The following is a 19414-nucleotide window of genomic DNA, read 5'->3' as shown; positions in this document are numbered from 1 at the left end:
ATACCACTATAACAAAGACCACTTCAGACATTGCATTAGGAACCAATACCCCAAGAATATCAATAACAAGATCAGACCAAGAGATTAAAATTGGTCCTATCAGTTAATCAACTCAAACACTGGTTGATATAGTTGAAGATTCAAGCATGTCTTAGCTTTGGGATTTGAAAAAAATATTGTGTGAATTTGGGTTTAGTGTTAATTAAAGTATGTGTGAATAAAGATGGAGCAACATTAACCTTTCCAAGTTGAAAGAAGGATAGCACAATACCAAGCACGGAATGATATTATAAGAGCTTCTTGACATTAATGCAGCCCAGTAGAAGAAGGAAAAGCCTAATTAAATGATTTAAAATATTTGAGATAAATATGAGAAAAATGATGGAAAGAGAGGAAACATTATTTTGAGCAGATTAATGTTTAATGGTGAATTTATGCTCTTTCAATCTTCAGTCTGCAATTCTGCTATTATGTATTTTTCCTAATACCCTTAACAACTCCTCCTCCTCCTCCTCCTCCTTCTTCTTCTTCTTCTTCTTCCCCTCCTCCCCCTCCCCCTCTTCCCCTCTTCCCCCCTCCTCCTCCCCCTCCTCCTCCTCTCCCTCTTCTTCCTCTCCCTCTTCTTCCTCTCCCTCTTCTTCCTCTACCTCTTCTTTTTCTTTGTCTTCCTAGCATATTCCCACAGGTGCAGGATCAGCTTTTCAGATCATTGAACACCACTTTGCATGCTCCAGGGCCCAGGCTTGCGGCTTGTATTTGTTGCATTTGTTGATGGCATCTTGCCATCTCTGTTTTGGATGTCTGCGAGGTCACCGGCCATTGACTTCTAGTTTGGTAGGTGGTCTTGGCCACGATGGAAGATACTGCTCTCTGGACATGTCCATACCAGGAGAGTCAACCCTTAACTTACTCTTAACTTAACTAGTTGTACAATATTCATAAAGCTTCTGAAAACCTTGACAGATGGTCTACTAACCACTGAGTTCCTAGATGTTATCATTCTTGTAAGAAAGCAATCTAGGAGGTGATACGTGGGTTTTTGGAAGATGGATTTGTCTAAATCCAAAACCCAACCCCCTTTGTTGTATCTTCCTTAATTTATGCCAAAATCTTATTTCCAAGCTTTTGCTTAGGAAAGTATACATCTAAAGTATGTCCATATAATCAGCCTAATTGAGCTCAACTTGCAGTATACTTTAGTTTTTCTGTTTTCAAAAATATGATGGATTCCGTTGGACAGTTCCAACAAGTTAATTTGAAAAGAAATCCTTGATACGTTCCTTTTATAGCTGAAGTTTGGAGTGACCTCCATAAACTATGCAGTAATTATCTGAATAGATATTTGATGATATATTCCATCTCCAGTTTCAAATATGTCAAAGAAGAAAGAGGGATTATATCTGATTGTCACATAATCTAAGTCTGTAGAACAGGGTTTAATCTGAATCATTTTGGGGAAGACGTAAAATGGCTAGAGAATGGTGGGATAGAAATCTGGATCTGTTTCTCCTGTCTATGTGTTCAGCACATAGACTTTAAAGATGGAATGAGGTTTAAGGCATTTAGTTTCCATCCAGCAAATATGGAACGATACTATTTTCCCTATGTTTGACTTAAAGTTCATAGTCACCAAATAGAAAAGCATATCTCTGGCCACCATACCTAAAACAGTCACATCAATCAAATTGGCTACATGATTCCAATACTATACAGGTTGTCCTCAACTTATGACTATCTGTTTAACAATAGTAGAGTTAAATGGTGCTGAAAACATTGACTTAAGTTACTACTGATCCTTGAATTTACAACCACCACAGTATTTCACATGATCCAAATTCTCATGTTTAGCAACCAGCATTTTTTTTTATGATGGTTGCAGTATGTATTTAATGCCCACAGTGTTTCTCCTAATGACTAGGAAAAAAAATTGTAAAATTGTGTTAGCCAATTAGTTATGGAAACTCTGATCCCAATTGTGGTTGTAAATTGAGGATTACGTGTATACTCAAACCCATCATGAGTGGAAAGTCCATATGATACATGCTGTGTTAATCGTGGTAAGGATTTGTCACATGAAAAATTTGCTCTACTCAGAAATATATAGCCTTTATTCTCACAGCAGAGTAGATCCACTAATCATTGTCACTTCTGCCTTAGCTGTTGATTTCTATGTTGAGATACATCTGTAACTACTTAAATGAAACTCTTCAATTTCAAAGACTGGGCTGGACACAGCTATAATTATTACCTACTGTAGCTGGCATTCAAAGAATTCCATAAAAATGCATGAATTTGGAACAATTAGTATTATTTTTTTGTATCAGTATGACTCTTTTTTTAAGGCACATTAGACAATCTTGCTGTTTACAAAGCTTTATTCTTTGGTTTTCTAATTCATGAGATATGAATTAGTTTATTAGCCTTTAGAAGTCATTTGTGCATTATAAGAAGAGGTTAGAGGTGATGCTAAGTTCCTCTGTGTGGCAGATCATATCTCTACAAAGATTAGGTAGGTTTCACTATCATGGTTGTATAAAGTGCCTCCTCAAGGAATGGCGTAACCACCTTGGAGATCCCTAATATTTTTTATTGGTACAGAATTGTAGACCCCGAGGTAAGTATTATATTTAATCTCACCTACTGCCAGAGTTAATTTTTAATTATATGAATATTTATTTAAGTTTGGACTTCCAGAACACTAAGTGGTAATTCTGAAAGTTGAGTCTTACATATCAAAGAGGACCAAGTTTGGGGAGGACTCTCTGGAAAGACTTTTTAAGATGAATCCATGAACGGCTGAGGTTGATTCTATACTTAAATTGTCTGCTGATGTGTCTTTTGTTAGTAGAACTGATCAGATTTCTCTAGAAGAAGCACTGAAGGCACTCCTGCCACCACTACAGAGAAACAGTATAGCAAGGACAATGTAAATGTAAGAAGTCTTGTGGTCTAATGCTGTTAGAAATGATAGGTTACAGCCTGCTGGCTGAGTGAATTCTCGGAGTTGAAGTCTGCACAACTTAAACTTGCCCAGAGGTTGAGAAACACTGTATTAGAGGAAAAGGTTGAAGTCAAAGAGACATTAGACATCAACTCGGCTGCAAAGCTGATGATAGCCTACAAGGAGCATGCCAAAATATAAAGGAAAAATTGACTTACAACTGGCAAAGCACAGCAATATTTCCCAAACAGTTTTCTAATTTGTTAATATTCTAAATAATGTATAAAATTGAACAGAAAAATTCTAATGATATGAAACATTAAATTTGATGCCGAATGAATATCTGTCTCCCCAAATTATGTTTCTTTCCTTAAGTCTGACTGGCAAAGGAAATCTAATAAAATATAATAGAAATGGTAATTAAGGCTTCACATTTTCATTTACAGATACACTCAATCTTCCAAATACTCTTAATTATTTGCAAAATAAAAGCAAATGCACTTCTTCCTCTAGGCAAATGCAATTCCCAAAGTGGATCATAATAGTCCGTCATGACATCAAGAATGAAATGAGATATACATAAAAGCTAATTTACTTTAGAATTGATTTACAGACCTCGTGCTTTGTTTAGATCACATGCTGGTATTTGTTCAAATTTCAATAAAGCTTTCTGGTACATGCTTATGAACATAACGTCTCCTTGGGATAAGCTCTCTTGAGTACATTACAAATGGTTTGTGACAAGATGTTATATCAGCATTTAGATAAAAATGCATATGGTTATCTGTCAGCCCCATTTGCAAATTAACAGCCTACAAAACTTTCACAGGAAACCCAGAAAGTTTTGCTACCTCTGAAAGGAGGAAGAAGCCACAGAACAAAGAAAGTAGTGCTTTCTATTCATTTATCTCCCACTGCTTTTTACCACACATGTGCCAGTAAGCAATTACCACATTAAGAATGTATTTATTTAGTGTAGGGCAACTACATGAGAAAGAGCTTCCAAGACTGACTCATTCATAAGGAAGCCCCTACATTCCAGACTGAAAAACTGGCACAACAATTTCTTTTGTCCATGCCATTTTGAAACATGTAGCAAAAGTAGAGAGAGTTGGTCACTGACCAGCTGAAGTTCATTATCCAAGATGGATGAATTGAATATCTGGATATTATCTTTCTCTCAATTTAAGAATGGAATGGAATGGAAATAGGGATAGGGATAGGGATAGGGGTAGGGGTAGGGGTAGGGGTAGGGGTAGAATAGAATAGAATAGAATAGAATAGAATAGAATAGAATAGAATAGAATAGAATAGAATAGAATTATTGGGCAAGTGTGATTGGATACACAAGGAATTTGTCTCCGGTCCATAAGCTCTCAGTTTACATACAAAACAACAATGAAATATAATAATAAGATACAAATAGGAGAAAGTAGTAGAAAAGATGAGAAGGATAATGGTAATACAGCCAGACTACATGCAAATATCCTGAGACATAAGACAATACTGTGGCAATTAGGTGATCACCAGAATGATGGCATGAAGGAAAAAACTGTCAGTGTGTCTAGTTGTTTTGGCATACAATGCCCTACAGTGGTGTCCTAAGAAAGAAGTTGAGGGGGTCAATAAGATATTTTCTCAGTCCTCTTTCTGAACTGTGCAGTATGGGATATAGGCTTGTTTCCTAAAGCAGGAATGAAAAACTTATGAGAAACCTTATGAATCTAATTTGGCCTGACAAACTGACTATCCAATATTTTATGGATTGTGATTAAAGTTAGGGCTATATTATTTAGGCTGCAAACTTCTGTTTAACTATTAGATAGTAGCAAAAAGGTATTGTTGTTTTCATGGTAGTCCTATTCAAAGTGTTTCCAGATCTTTAGTCCTCGTGAAAAGGACTTCAGTTCACTCAATACAGAATTAGCACTTTCAGTTCTACTCTGCAATTATATTTGATTTTGGCTTAACTTGTGTGATCTCAAAGTACAGTGATTGGCAAATCATGGCCTATGACTTAGTGTGCCTTGTAAATGCAATCAACACACAAATAATCTATGATAAAGCAAGGTTGCACATATTCTTTTAGAGGCTTTGTTCCCTGTCCCATTGTTCTCATACTTCTCCTCCTCCTCCTCCTCCTCCTCTTCCTCCTCCTCCTCCTCCTCCTCCTCCTCCTCCTCCTCCTCCTCCTCCTCCTCCTCCTCCTCCTCCTCCTCCTCCTCCTCCTTCTTCTTCTTCTTCTTCTTCTTCTTCTTCTTCTTCTTCTTCTTCTTCTTCTTCTTCTTTTTTTTTTTGGGCTCCTCATTCTCTGAAGCGAGTACAGCTTCAGGGCATTCTCTTATTTGCAGGGCCTATCTTATTTCCCCACCAAACATTCAAGAGAGGGAAAAAAGTGAAAATAGACTGGGGCAGCTCAGCGCTTCTGATCACTGAAAGCTCCATTCAGCAGAGCAGAATCCCTGCTGTGTTTCAACTGTTGATTGCCTCCTACTTGAGTGAAGGGGCAGGACAAGTCAGCAGCAGGAACATAAAGAAATGGTGCATGAGAGAAAGGAAAAGAGATTAAGGGAGGATTTTCCATTCTGCAATGTAAACATCATCTTTTTTTTTGTTGAATTTGTAGACAGTGGTAGGTGTCCTGGCTTATATTGATGGACCATGAGGATCAATGAAGGAAAGAAAGTTCAAGGGCATTCATGTTAATTGCAGGTCTATTGGCAGCAGGTTGCCCTTTGTTGTCAGACTCAGCATTGACAAAAGCAGTCTGTGGTCAGTTGAATATGTTTTCAAAGTAGTGCGCAGCCCATGGAAGATTTTGCAGCAATCAAACCACATTACCAGATCTAATCTGACTGGTGACAGGGTATACAGGCAACTGCTCCCACTTGACTTCCGTTAAATCTCCCTTCTTGTTAAACCTGAATTATTTACACAGTGGAGGACTCTATCCCCACTGATTCAAGCCTCTGATTCAAGATCAACTACTTCAGATCTGTTGTGGTTAGCCGGAAGCAGGTGCAGATGGCTGAGGAGAGCGAAGATTCAGATGAGGGGCCAGGACCATCAGGGAGTGGATTGCTGCCTTCAGAGATTGTGGGGGCTGGCAGCAGTGATGAGGAGATTCCCAAGGAGCCTGTGCCAAGTGCACGTGCATGAAGGATTGTTCAGAGGAAAGAACAATTATAGCAGCACTGGTGACTCAGGAATAAGGCTGCAAGGTAAAGGCCCCTCCCTCAATAGGATAAAAGCCAGGTTTGGAAAAGCATTGTTTGCAGATAGCAAAGAACCTCTGAAACTCAACTGGTGGACATCTTAGTTCGTGTTTGGAGAATCCTGTAAATTAGTTCTTTTTTTTTAACAAATTTTATTCAGTTTTTCACATTAAAAACAAAAATCTCTTTTTAGTGGACAACATATTTCCGGGTCATCACCTTTACATACAAATATGACAGCAATTATACATTCATATATGCATACTTAATTCTATTATTACCTTTTCTATTCCAAATTTTCAGTAAGGAGAGAAACAAACACATTAATTCTAGCCTCTTTCATTAATCTCAATCGAAACATCTTTTTGTTTCATTTCAATTATTTCAAATATAATCCTTTAATATTTATTTTAAAAATAAAGATAAACAATATGTGCTTGCCTAATAATAATAAGAATGATAAGAATGATAATAATAAAAAAGTTACCAATGTCTCTCCTTGCTTTTAATAGTCTATATTAACTTATTAATTTAGTTGGTTCTTTAGTCTGTCATATTCCCTTTCCATTACACATTCTTTTTATAAATTCTAGATTAATACAAAATTTAACACTAAAAAAGAACAAGTATAGCTTTCCCCCCTTTTACTGTTTTGAGTGTGACACCTCAATGATTAAAATATACTTTTATTCCCTCATCTTGATTCCCAATAAAACATTATTTTTAAGAAGTTACAATAATAATCATTACATCTTTTCATTTGGATTCTGCAGTATATTTTCCCCCCTTGATTTTTAATAAGAGTTATCAGTATCTATATTACCCTATTTTCTAAATATTTTTAATTGCAGAAATATTCTTGTCACCCTGCAGAATCCCCTTTTTAATTCATCAACCATTATCTCTGAAAAAACAATTTCTTTTCAACATTTTACTATTTCCGTATTTCTTATTTCACGCACCTGTTTCTTACTGCTTCTCCTTTCCCCCATATCTTTTCTCATTCCAGTTTATATCCCTCTCTTTCTTAATATCTTCCTTGCCCCTTTTCTGCTGGGTCTTTCTGCCTTTCCTGACTTCACAGGTATTCCCCCTTTTGATTGCCTTCTTAAATTTCAACTTTTTAACCTTCCTTCTTTCCCCACTTCTTTGTAGTGTTCTTTGTGTTAATTGTCTATTTAAAACGTCTTCTCCTTGAATCAACTCCTTCTCCTCTGAAGCTCTTTCTTCTTGTTCTTCAATCACCATTTCCATTTTTTCTAACACAGAGCAAAATGATTCGTCTCTTTCCTGTAGTAATTCTCTCATATTTTTAAGTTCCATTTTTAATTCCCGAAGAGATATCATCATTACACACTCTTATATTTTATGATCGTTAAAGTCCACAAAAAACCCACTTTTACTTTCCTTCTTTCTTCTTTCAATTTTCTAAAGTTCTCAGTTATTCCAGCCGAGGGTCTATACCAAAAACACCAATCAATCCCACAGTCAGTCTTTCATTGTTTTTTCCTTTATTCTGGTTTTGCTTTCACCTTCTAAGATTCTTACTTTGTTTCAATATTTCTTTAATGCTATATCCATTGTTTGAACTCATGTTTTTGTCAAAAGGTGGCACTCTCTATTATACAAAGTCTTCACCTTTTTCCCCTATTTTTTTATTTAGGGTTTTTTGAACCTCAATATTCCAGCACAGTCCAGTCTCCAATTTGTAAACTTTATTATTATTATTTTTTGACAATCTTAAGTCCAGCTTTATTTTATGCCTGTTTATTCCCAAAATATTTTAGTCCAATTTAGTTAAATCTTTAGTTCCAGCTTCTTCCTTTCCCGGTTCAAAGCCTCACTTAGCTGTCAAAAATATTTTCTTTTTTCCCCCTGTCCCTTTGTAATTTTGCCACTCACTTTTCTTTTCTTAAAAATTCCACGTTACCTTAATCCCAGGGTACTTTTGTTTAGTTGTATTGCCCAGTTGTCTCGGTTCAGATGTTATCCACCTCTTTCTTCCCTCCTGCACAAATTTTAATCCAGCTGAGTCCTCCTCTTCAGGGTGGCCATTTTAAACCACTGCTGCAAGCCCGGGAGGGGAGATGCGGCTCCCCTCAATCTGGTTGGCGGCTTCCCCTTACTCTGCCACCCCCCCCCCCCAGGCAGCTTCAGCCCCTAATCATAATAATTGGGGCTCTCCGATGAAAGAGCATGGACCATAGCTGCAGAGTCGTGATCTACAGTCTGTCAGTGAGGAGGCTCCGCCTTCTTCCCCAATCTTGTAAATTAGTTCTTATCTCTGGGTTTTTGGCAGCCTTGACAAACAACTTGGCAAGGCTCTTTCTTATCAGAGCTAATTTTTGGAAAGCAGCCTTTTATCTGTAAAGGAACAGAATTGTGATTAAACCTTGAAAGGTGTGGGCTGATGTCTTTGTTTGCATTTGCTCTCTGGGAACCTGGTTGTTCAAAGAAAGCTTTACTACCTGGAATAATTGTCCCAATTGATTACATCACACAAAGGGAGGGCCAGTGGGAGTGAGTTAGCTAGCAGAAGGTCTCAGGTCGCAGGTCTTTGTATTTTGTATTTATTTGTATTTATTTGATTTGTCAATCGCTTACAAGATACAGGTATAAGAATAAACATAGTTTTGAATACATGAGATAGATACATATAAGAAAAATAAAAAGAAACAATAGGACAGGGAAGATAGGCACGATTGGTATGCTACAGGCCTCTTAGGAAGGGGATGAGGTCAATAGTAGACAATCTAAGGTTAAAGTTTTTGGGGTTTGGGGAAGAAACCACAGAGTCAGGTAGAGTATTCCAAACATTGACCACTCTGTTGCTGAAGTCATATTTTCTGCAATCAAGTTTAGTGCGGTTAACCTTGAGTTTGTATCTATTGTTTGCTCTTGTATTGTTATGGTTGAAGCTGAAGTATTCATTTGCAGGTAGGACATTGCAATTTTATATACTACATTTAGATCGGACTAGAGGTGGCATAGTTCTAGGTTTTCTAGTGTAGAGTTTCAAGTCTGGTGGCATAAGGCAGTGGCCCCCAACCTTTTTTGTGCCACGGCCTGGTACCAGCATCACAAAATGATCCACAGCCCCGTACCGGCATCAGCATGCATGACAAGGCAAGGTGAGTCGAGCCGGGCGACCGGCCAGCCAGCCATCCCCCGCTTCTCCCCGCCACCTTCAACTCCTCCTTTGTATCTTTGTCGATGGGCTTCACTTCAGGACGGTCGCTTGGCTCGCCTTGCCTTGGGTGCTGAAAGAATCCTCGCGCCTTAGTTTTGTTCTAAACCGCTCCCCCCCCCCTTTGATGAAACTAAGGCGTGAGGATTCCTTCAGGACCCAAACGCCACTTTCCAACTGGAAAAGCTCACCCGGAAACACTTTCTCATCAAACAAGATGGCGGCGCCCAGCAAACTGGCAGCCCAGTAGGAAATGTTCCACAGACCGGTACTGGTCCACTGCCTGGTGGTTGGGGACCTCTGGCATAAGGTATTCTGCAATGAGTAGAGGAGCGGAGAACTCTTCTTGTGAAATATTTCTGGACTTTTTCGATTGTGTTAATATCAATATCACAATATCAGATATGGGTTCCAGGCTGATGAGCTGTATTCAAGTATAGGTCTAGCAAATGTTTTGTATGCTCTAGTTAGTAGTGTGATATTACCAGAGAGAAGCTGCATAATGAGCCTTTGAAATCTTAGAGATCAACTAAAAAAACCTATGAACCTTTGGGTCATTGTTTCAGAGATACTTCCAATTACTTCAATAATTTCAACAATAGCAGTACTTGAAAATATCTTTAAAAATTCTCAAAACTTCAGGGTGATATTCAGAAATGTATCTGCCTTGAAAGTAGCCCATATTGAACTACATAGCATGGTCATGTAGAAATGAAATGAAAGTATTGCTTCCACAAGTAGTCTCATGAGTAATATGACTAGTAGGAGTAATGCACCATTTAAAGCACAGTCAAACAAATGCCAATGTTCATCTGCAATGATAAGCATGTAAAAAACTGCAGCTTCAAAGTAAACGAAGGATTTCCTGTATACATTTGTTTAGCAGTCAGATAGTTTAAATAGTTTCTTATCTGATTAATCTTACAACCATGTCAATCAGTCAGTCTCTATTATGGTCACAGGCCAGCACAAAAGTTAAAACATTAAAATAAAACAGGACTGAAATAAACAGGACAGGACAGGACAGAGCATAGTAATATATTACATTTGACGGTGAAATCATAAGTGACTGAGTCTCCCTAATTTTACAAACAGTATAGCAAAATTTAGTTACATTCAGAGAAACTGTATCAAACCAATCTGATAATAGTACCTAAAAGAGATTGAAATTTCTGGGTTATTTAATCATAAAATGAGTCTGTGAATCATTAGAGAGAGGGGCAATACAACAGGACATGAGCTGTAGTTTCAATGCCCCCCTTTTCCACAGAGGCACAATCTCAGCTCATATGGAACTTTTTAAAATGTCGGGCCTCCAGAATTGCTGTAGGGAGAGTATTGCATTGTGCTAGAGTTAATGTCCTCGGAATTTTAGAGATACTTATATAATATAAATATCTCACTGGATTGTGGAGGTGGGCTTGTCTGCTCAAGAAAATGTTCTTGGCTAAATCAGAAAGGTCCAACCCTATCAAAAAATAAAAATAAAAATCAAATACAGGAGCTAATTCTAGGATAAAATAGTTAAAAGAAAATAGAAGATAAAACACATCCATGGCAAATATAAAGAACCCACCTTCAGATAAATACATCAGCTTTACAGGAAACCTAAATCTGTTTGAAGTAATGGGTTCTTAGTTCAACTGCTTTAACTATAAACGTAGCAGCTGTGCTCACAATGTATACATTAGAGCTGTGGAGGAAATAGGACAATCTGCAGTTCATATCTCAGTGGGAAGTTCTTTCAAGTAGGTATTTAAAGGACATCTCAACCCATGTGGTTCCCTGAAGGTGTATACACACTGTTCTGGCTTACTTGGTGCATTCCACATGTGAATGGGCACTTAATGGGAAAGAGGAGAGTGTAAAAATATTTCTAGCTACTATTTCATGTATTCCATGTAGAACTATCATAATGGAATTCAGTGTAAAAATCACTCAGTGGTTTCTTAAAGCTTACAAAAGTTTACACATATTATTATTTGTACCACTGCTATTAACCAACCATAAAGAAAACATAGCTTGGAAAACTAGTACTAAAGTGGAATAAGTGAAGCTTAATTTTAATGAGGTGGAAATGTCTTTCTTCTTTAAATAACAGAGAGGCTGCTCTCTACAGAGGTGGGGACAGCTTGGAGCAATGCATCCAATATTTTTAATGGAAGCATAAGATATATGTGTCCATATAAGACATATACCCAGCAGTGACTTCCTTTATGCATTAGACTTTGCAATCTATAACTAAAATATAAAACATCAACAGCACAATGTCATCTTTCTTTATTTGGAAAAATAAGAGAGCTATGCCCTTCCCTGCTTTGTGATGGTAATAGTGGGTTAAGACAGAAAAAAAGCAGACCTGCTTGAAATGTTTCTTTCTTATCTCCGCTTATTGTCCCTGGACTTTTTTCTGAAACAATGATTCAACACCTGCATGGTTTTCGATTACCAACTGCAAAGCACAGTAGCTCTGTATTTAGTCTTTGAGTCAGCCTTGCGAGTGGTTTCGGAGGCTGTGACTGCTTCAGTGCTTCAGGAGGTGCTTCATTTGTGTGGCACATTTTATGAAGTTTTACATTTGAATGCTTTCTTCAGCCTTTTTTTTTTTTAAACATAACACAGTGAACATACCTTGATCCCTGTGAGAAGAAGACTGCACAACATATATATGTTTCTGTATACAGGAACAGTAGAATGGGCTTGTCTTAAATCTTGTTCCATATACCCTGAACATTATAATGCTCATTTACCTGTGTCCTAAGGCATAAAGGCTCAACATAATTGATGTTTGGATATAAATAATGTATGTATGATCAAAAGTGATTTTGAAAAGTAATGAAATAAACTATTCGTATACTCAAGAGTGCCAGGATGACCTCACATTGTTTTCATTTAATAATCTAATGGAATTAAATCCCTGTGGCCTTAAAGAAATAACAGCATATAAAAAGTTTAACTTCAAAGATGCCCCTGGATTTGGATTGGAGCATCCCATCTCTTGAACCTTTGGAGACAGCAAACCTTCGTCAGATAAAGAATGCTGATAGCATGGTCTTTTAAATATAATTGAGAGAGAGAGAGAGAAATAAGTAAATTAAAATTATGCATTGGAATTTTCATTAACATACAGTATCATTGGAAATACATTTGTTTATTTGTATTTATGTATTTCAAGGCCATTTAGCTCTGCAGCTTTTTTATTTACATTCTGATCATGAACAAACTAGCATCTGCTCTAATCATTGCTTCTCTGCTCTTTCATTATTATCTGTCTGCCATTGATTATTCTCATATATATATATTTGGCCAGGTCCTCAGCCTTGTGATCATCACATTCTCCTATTAGACATTATGGTGCATATGATGTCCATGACCTATTTCTTAAAATTCAGAATATCAGGTTCTACCATAGCAGATTTTATTTCCATATCACAGAGAACACTTTTCCCTTTTCTTGGCAAAGGATGACACATACACATTCTCTCTCTCTCTCTCTCTCTCTCTCTCTCTCTCTCTCTCTCCCTCCCTCCCTCCCTCCTCCCCCTCTCTTTCTTTCTCCCTCCCTCCCTCCCTCCATCCATCCCTTCATCCCCCCTGTGGAACAGATTTCCTTCAGAAGTTTTAGATTCTCTTCCCCTGCATGTTGGAAGTGCAATAAGGGAAATTGAACTTATTGTCATTTATGGTGGAATTGTAAAGAAATTTTAGCAGAAAATTCAGAAATGGTTAGAAGAGATGTGTAAGATTAAAATAGAATACAGACTTGAAATTTTCTTGTTGGGAATTAACGTGGGAAAATACAACAAAGATATTATATACCTAATAATTCATGTAATTATTGCTGCAAGATTGGCCTATGCACAACAGTGGAAATGTAAAGAAACTCCAAGTGAAATAGAAATAAATAGGAAAATTTGGATGTGCGCAGCTACGGACAAATTGATAAAAGAATTAAAAAATAAGGATGAATCGGATTATTACAAAGTATGGGATAAGTTTTATTGTTGGTTAGAAAAGAGAAAGGATCAAGACAATAAGAAATGATTATATGTATACATTATGTACTATGTATATAGAATGTAAATATGTACTATTTTTATATATGACTTAGCAATGTGGGCTAGGAGGATTGCACCATGTTCATTGTTTTTAATGTTATTTTCTTCTTTTCTGTGTTTGTCTAATAAAAAAAATTATAAAAAAAGAAGTTTTGGATGCTCCATCATTGGAGACTTTTAAGAAGAGACTGGACAGCCACTTGTCTGAAATGGTTTAGAGTCTTCCTGCCTGAGCAGAGGGTTAGACTAGAAGACCTCCAAGGACCCTCCCAACTCTATTATTCTGTAAATGTAAATATCAGTGAGAATAAAATAAATATCAGTGAGAACAGTCAATACTTATTTGAGGAATTTGTATAAAAATGCATAAAATACTGTGTGCCTTCGAAAGTTGTGTCGAAAAAGTTTATGTGTGGAACAGTATACAAAACCATCCCACATATAAACAAAACATCTGGATGAACAGAAACATCCAGAATCTATGTCAGATTTTCCGGGCTGCATTCTTTAAAACAATGCAATAATACATAATGTAACTGATAAGTGCAAGAATATGTGAATGTTTGTGAAACACCTTTACAAGGCAGAATTTAGACCAATCTTTAAAGAGCTCTGCTAAAAATGTCCCACCCTTCATACCATTTGAAAGATAAAACACTGTACCTGCTAAAATAATAATTTCATCACTCCTGAAGATAATTTATCTGAATTTCAACAGCTAATTGTAGGTATATGAAAAACACAGTAAAATTATTAGGGATTGGCATTATTATTGACTTCTTGCTTCCTGGGAAGATGGAAAACTGCTGTTGGTACTATAATTGGCTATTTAATGTACCAAAATTATGTGATTTGGGGTACTTCAAAAAAGAGAGATTTTCAGTTTTTACTCTACTTTAGAGAAATAATCTGACCCAATTTAAAATTAAAGTTGATGAGTGTGATCTATATCATTGATCTGAAGACTGCGAGAGACTTCACTGTATTATTATCTGGCTTTGTTGCAATCAGATTCTACAGCCACAATTTGAATATGTATAAAAGTCCCATGATATTTTTTTTGCTTTATGCAAATGACCTACTACAGTAGATATGTCACTTTTATTTAGACATAGAACAAAGTGGTTGAGCCTGCAGATAAGTTTTTTTTTCTCTGTTTTTTTTTCCTGAGGAAAAAGAGAGATGAAATCCGAGTAATATTGCTGCTAACAACTCAACAAAAGTAACCTGGTTTGTTTTTAAATGAGGTACTTAGTTAATCAGATTTATTTGTCTTTACAAATGCCTCAGCTTGGCAAAAACTGTTAAACATTTTTAGTTAGAAAAGTTATGGTATGCTAGCTATTGAAGCTGAGATCATCTACCCACTTGGCAACTAAATTCAGAGGAGCCACTAAGAGCCATGATGAAAATCTAATGGATCTATTTTGTTTCTTTCAGTCTGGATTTTCATTTTTGACCAGTGTCGATTGCAAAGTTTCATTAGGAAAGCTTCCAACTGGATAATGTTTCACATTATTCAAGCATTTTAAATGATTAAATATAATAGGTTACTTATATCCATGCTTTTGTTAAATTAATTTTATTTAATATTTCTGAATACATGATTAATCAATATCCTTGCAGTTAATTTTTATAACCTTGACTAGATCTAATAAATTTCAGTCTATTTATTGTAACTGAATCATTCATTAATCGGTTTTATTTCTTTTAAAGAATTCAGTGGAAATATGAAAATCTTCCTTTCATTTTTTTTCTTGTAAGATTTGACTCAGTGCAGTTAATAGAGCTTGACTGCCCACCATTAAGAAAGATGTTTGTAACTAAAAGTGGTTAAGTCCCCATTTCTTCCTCCTCCTCCTCCTCCTCCTCCTCCTCCTCCTCCCCCCCCTCCTCTTCTTCAGGTTATACCCCTAAAGAGGCATATTTTCCTCTTCTACAAAGGGCTATCTCAGTCTAATGTTTCTTGAGAAATTTCAGAGAATAGTTAATACATAGAAACCACCTTACTTGAATAGGTCAAGGAATATTTTAGCAAAGTACAGTTAGACATATATACTACTTCATAGTGGTTTACAGCTCTCTTTAAAAGGTTTACAAAGTCAACATATTGCCCCAACAATCTGAGCCCTCATTTTACTGACTTCAGAAGGATAGAAGGCTGAGTAAACCTTGAGCCAGTCAAGACTGAACTGCTACCAGCTGGCAGTATTAGCCTGCAATACTGCATTCTAACCACCATTGCTATGCTACAGCAAGTGTCACAATGTTATCACTATTGACGATTTCTACCCATTTATTTTTTTCAACTCTACTCACTATTAGTTGCACGTGTAATCATATAGAACATTGTCAGGCTCCCGATAGCTTCTTAGATCACTTTAGTTTGGCTGTCCTGTAAATTTCACTATATTTAATTTAGAGTAGTCTTGGCCTTTGAAATAAAAGCAGTTGAAGTAGGAAGCATATAATCAATAAAGTGTTTGAAGTTAATTTTTGGGAAGTTAGAATATGCAGCACTCTTTTCAGTCACAACGTTCTTGAGTTGGTTAAATGCCACCTGCAGAGTTAAACTTGTTCAATGCATCTCATTGGTGAATAAAACCGCTGTGCCTATTTGCATAAGGACTCAGTAGCTAGATCCCCATTGAAATCAGATTAAATCATATGAAGATGATGCTTTCACAATCATGTCTTAGTCATTTGAGATGTTTCCAAAGTGGCAAAATACAGGTAGTTCTTGACTTATGACCACAATCGAGCTCAAAATTTCTGTTGCTAAGTGAGGCAGTCTTAAGTGAGTTTTGTCTCATGTTATGACTTTTCTTGCCACATTTGTTAAATGAATCTCTATAGTTGTTCAATTAGACACATGATTAAGTGTGAATATTGCTTCTCTGTTGATTTTGCTTGTCGGAAGGGGATAAAAAAGGGGATCACACAATCACGGGACACTGCAGCCATCATAAATACCAGTCAGTGGTCAAGTGTCCAAATTTTGATCATTGGATCATGGGGACGCTGCAATGGACATTAAGTGTGGAAAATAGTTACAAGTCACATTTTTCAGTGCTATCGTAACTTTGAAAGGTAACTTTGAAAGTGAATAGTTGCAAGTCAAAGACTACTTGCATCGCAAAAGCATCTGCGCTTTATCATTCAAATAATTCAAATAATTTGGGAACTTATACATATAAAAAGTAAGTTAATTCCCTTTTGGAGAAAAAATAGCATTGAAACAAACATCAACTGAGATTCATGAAGGGCCTTCAACTGAAGTCATCCTGTAGCTGTATCTCCTACCATCTTCTTCCACCAAACCTACAGGCATTTTCCCCACTACCAGTATGTACCAAAGTTTTATATATTTATTTTGTGGATAAGGAACTTCTCATCCTGACACCAGTACTAGACTACCTAGAATTCCAGAACTTACCATCATGATTTAGATGATAACTTTCTAATGAAATGACTTTTTTTTTGCTCTAGTAAATAGCATATAAATATTAAAATAATTATAAATGCTTATCAGGACCTACTGTGCTGCACAGTAGTGCAAGAAAAAAATAGCCAGAGGTTGTATTCAGCAGGTTCTGACAAATTCTGGAGAACTGGTAGCGGAAATTTTGAGTAGTTTGGAGAATTGGCAAATGCCACCTCTGACTGGCCTTGCCCCATCTATTCTCTGCCTCCTATCAAGTCCCAGCTGATTGGCTGGGTCTTCTTTTGTTGCCCTGCACAGGAGAACAGAGCTGGAAAGCAGGTTATTGGAGTGGGGAGGGAATGGGATTTTGCAGTAACCTTCCCCTGCCACACCCACCAAGCCATACCCACCAAGCCACACCCACCAAGCCATGCCATGTCCACCAAGCCATGCCCACAGAACTGGTAGTAAAAATTTTTTTTGAATCCAACCACTGATTAAGACTGTTATTGACAGTTCACACAACCCATATGAGTATATGTTTACTTAGAAGCAATCCTATTGAACATATTCTATTTCTCGATATAGCTTTGCAAATGCTACAGCCCTTTGGTGGTGTTTTATGTCTTAAAGTGAAGCTGGGAAAAATGGAGAATGTCTTCAAAGTTTGAATATAGGGTTGCTTTTCAAAGAAGGGTGAGGACATTCATCTCCGACTCTCCTCTGCCTTTCTCCTAAAATATTTCTGTTGACCTCTTCTTTTGATAACTTCATCCATGATGTTGTTTTAGAGAACTTGGAAACAACTTAGTTAGGAAATAGGTGTTTGGGAGAAATTACTTAGTTTCTTTCACTTTTGCAGGGGGCGGGGAGGATGATTGCATACTCGAGTGGTTGTCTATTGCAAATTACTGTGGAAAAAAAAGCAAAAGAAAAAGTGGCATTCAGATTTCAATGACCTAAATCATTAGAGCATGTGGAGTGCTTTTGGGAGAATGCTTGTGGTGCATATAGCCACATCCTCTGTAAGCACTGCTGAATCATGAAATGAGAGAGCATCAGTTTTCATTAGCTGCCATAAATTGCACTGACAGCTTATTCTCAGTGTTTCTCTCTCCATCAACAGTCCTTGTTACACCTGGCAGCTTCCCCAAAGAGAAACACTAGACAGGGCAAAACCTAGAATGCTTTTGTAAAATTGCCTTTGCTTCATTGCAACTGATCTTACATGATATTGTAGATCTTGCCTTCTCCCTGTTGCATGCCATCACTCTTTCCTTGCCAGCTAGAAGTTTCTTTTTTAATCTATTATATTTTTAAACATATTTATTTTTATATATTCTATGTACAGGGAATATATATTTTAGGCAGAAGCAAGCTTAATTCTGCTAGAGCTGTGGTGGCGCACTGGTTAGAGTGCAGTACTGCAGGCTACTTCTGCTGACTGCCAACTGCCTGCAATTTGGCAGTTCGAATCTCACTAGGCTCAAGGTTGACTCAGCTTTCCATTCTTCTGAGGTCAGTAAAATGAGGACCTAGATTGTTGGGGGCAATATGCTGACTCTGTAAACCACTTAGAGAGGGCTGTAAGAACAATTTGAAGTGGTATATAAGTCTAAGTGAAATAATTATAGGCTAGGGGTCAGGTGCCTATTGGGAACAACTACAGCACCTGGATTTTGTCAAAGTGACCAAATGTATATGTGTGTCAGGACAGAAACTCTGCCCTTGATATAGTCACATGTAATATTGTAAAACAAGCACCACAGAGGACAAAGTGTGGGTCAAGATACTGTAGTATAACATCACTGTGGTGCATCTTTGGCTTCTGGAAACACCCATTGATATTTCTACTTGCACAGAGGAAACATTCTTTAAAATTTATGACAAGTTGATGTGTGATGTTACTTTCAGATTCAAAAATAATTTGTCTGCTAGCCCAAATTAAACATCATACAACCTACATTATCCGGGATGTAATGGTTCTAGAAACTAGTTTACTATCTTAAACAAGGATCTTGGTAACATACTATTACAATAATTCATATGTCTATACAAAAGAGATTGCTGAAATGTTTATCTTTTTTAAAGTAAATATTGGCACTTTACTTTTCAAAAATATACAACAAACATTTTCCATTTCCCTTGAAACTAGAAATTTTAGTTTTTCATTTTTTTCAAAGTAATTTTCAAATTGAAGACCTTCTTCCTCAAGCTTGCTATCCTCTCTTTGGCCTTCATTAAACAAGACAAATTCTGAAAGGAAAGAGAGCAACTCTCCTTTGTCTCATTGGTGATATTTCAGATCAGTAAATTTATTAAAAGCTTCTTTTGTGCAGAAATGAAGGAATAATTAGGACTCTTCAACATGTTGCTCCCCTTTAGTTTCCTACAACTAGCAGTAACTTGAGATTAGTGAAGGGAATTTCAATTTCATGCTGATATTATTCTGCCAAGTCAAGCACAGATGGACAATATTTGTGGTGTTTAACATTGTTGAAGCAGGAGTGGAAAACACAGGCTCTAGTCCACTAATAACAATGGCAGCTAACTGGATGATTTTACAGCAATCACCCTCTCTCAGCCCCT

Source organism: Pseudonaja textilis, chromosome 4, assembly GCF_049901715.1.
Source record: "Pseudonaja textilis isolate UNSWEBS1 chromosome 4, rPseTex1.2, whole genome shotgun sequence".
NCBI classification, from domain to species: Eukaryota; Metazoa; Chordata; class Lepidosauria; order Squamata; family Elapidae; genus Pseudonaja; species Pseudonaja textilis.
This window is presented reverse-complemented; position numbering follows the sequence as displayed.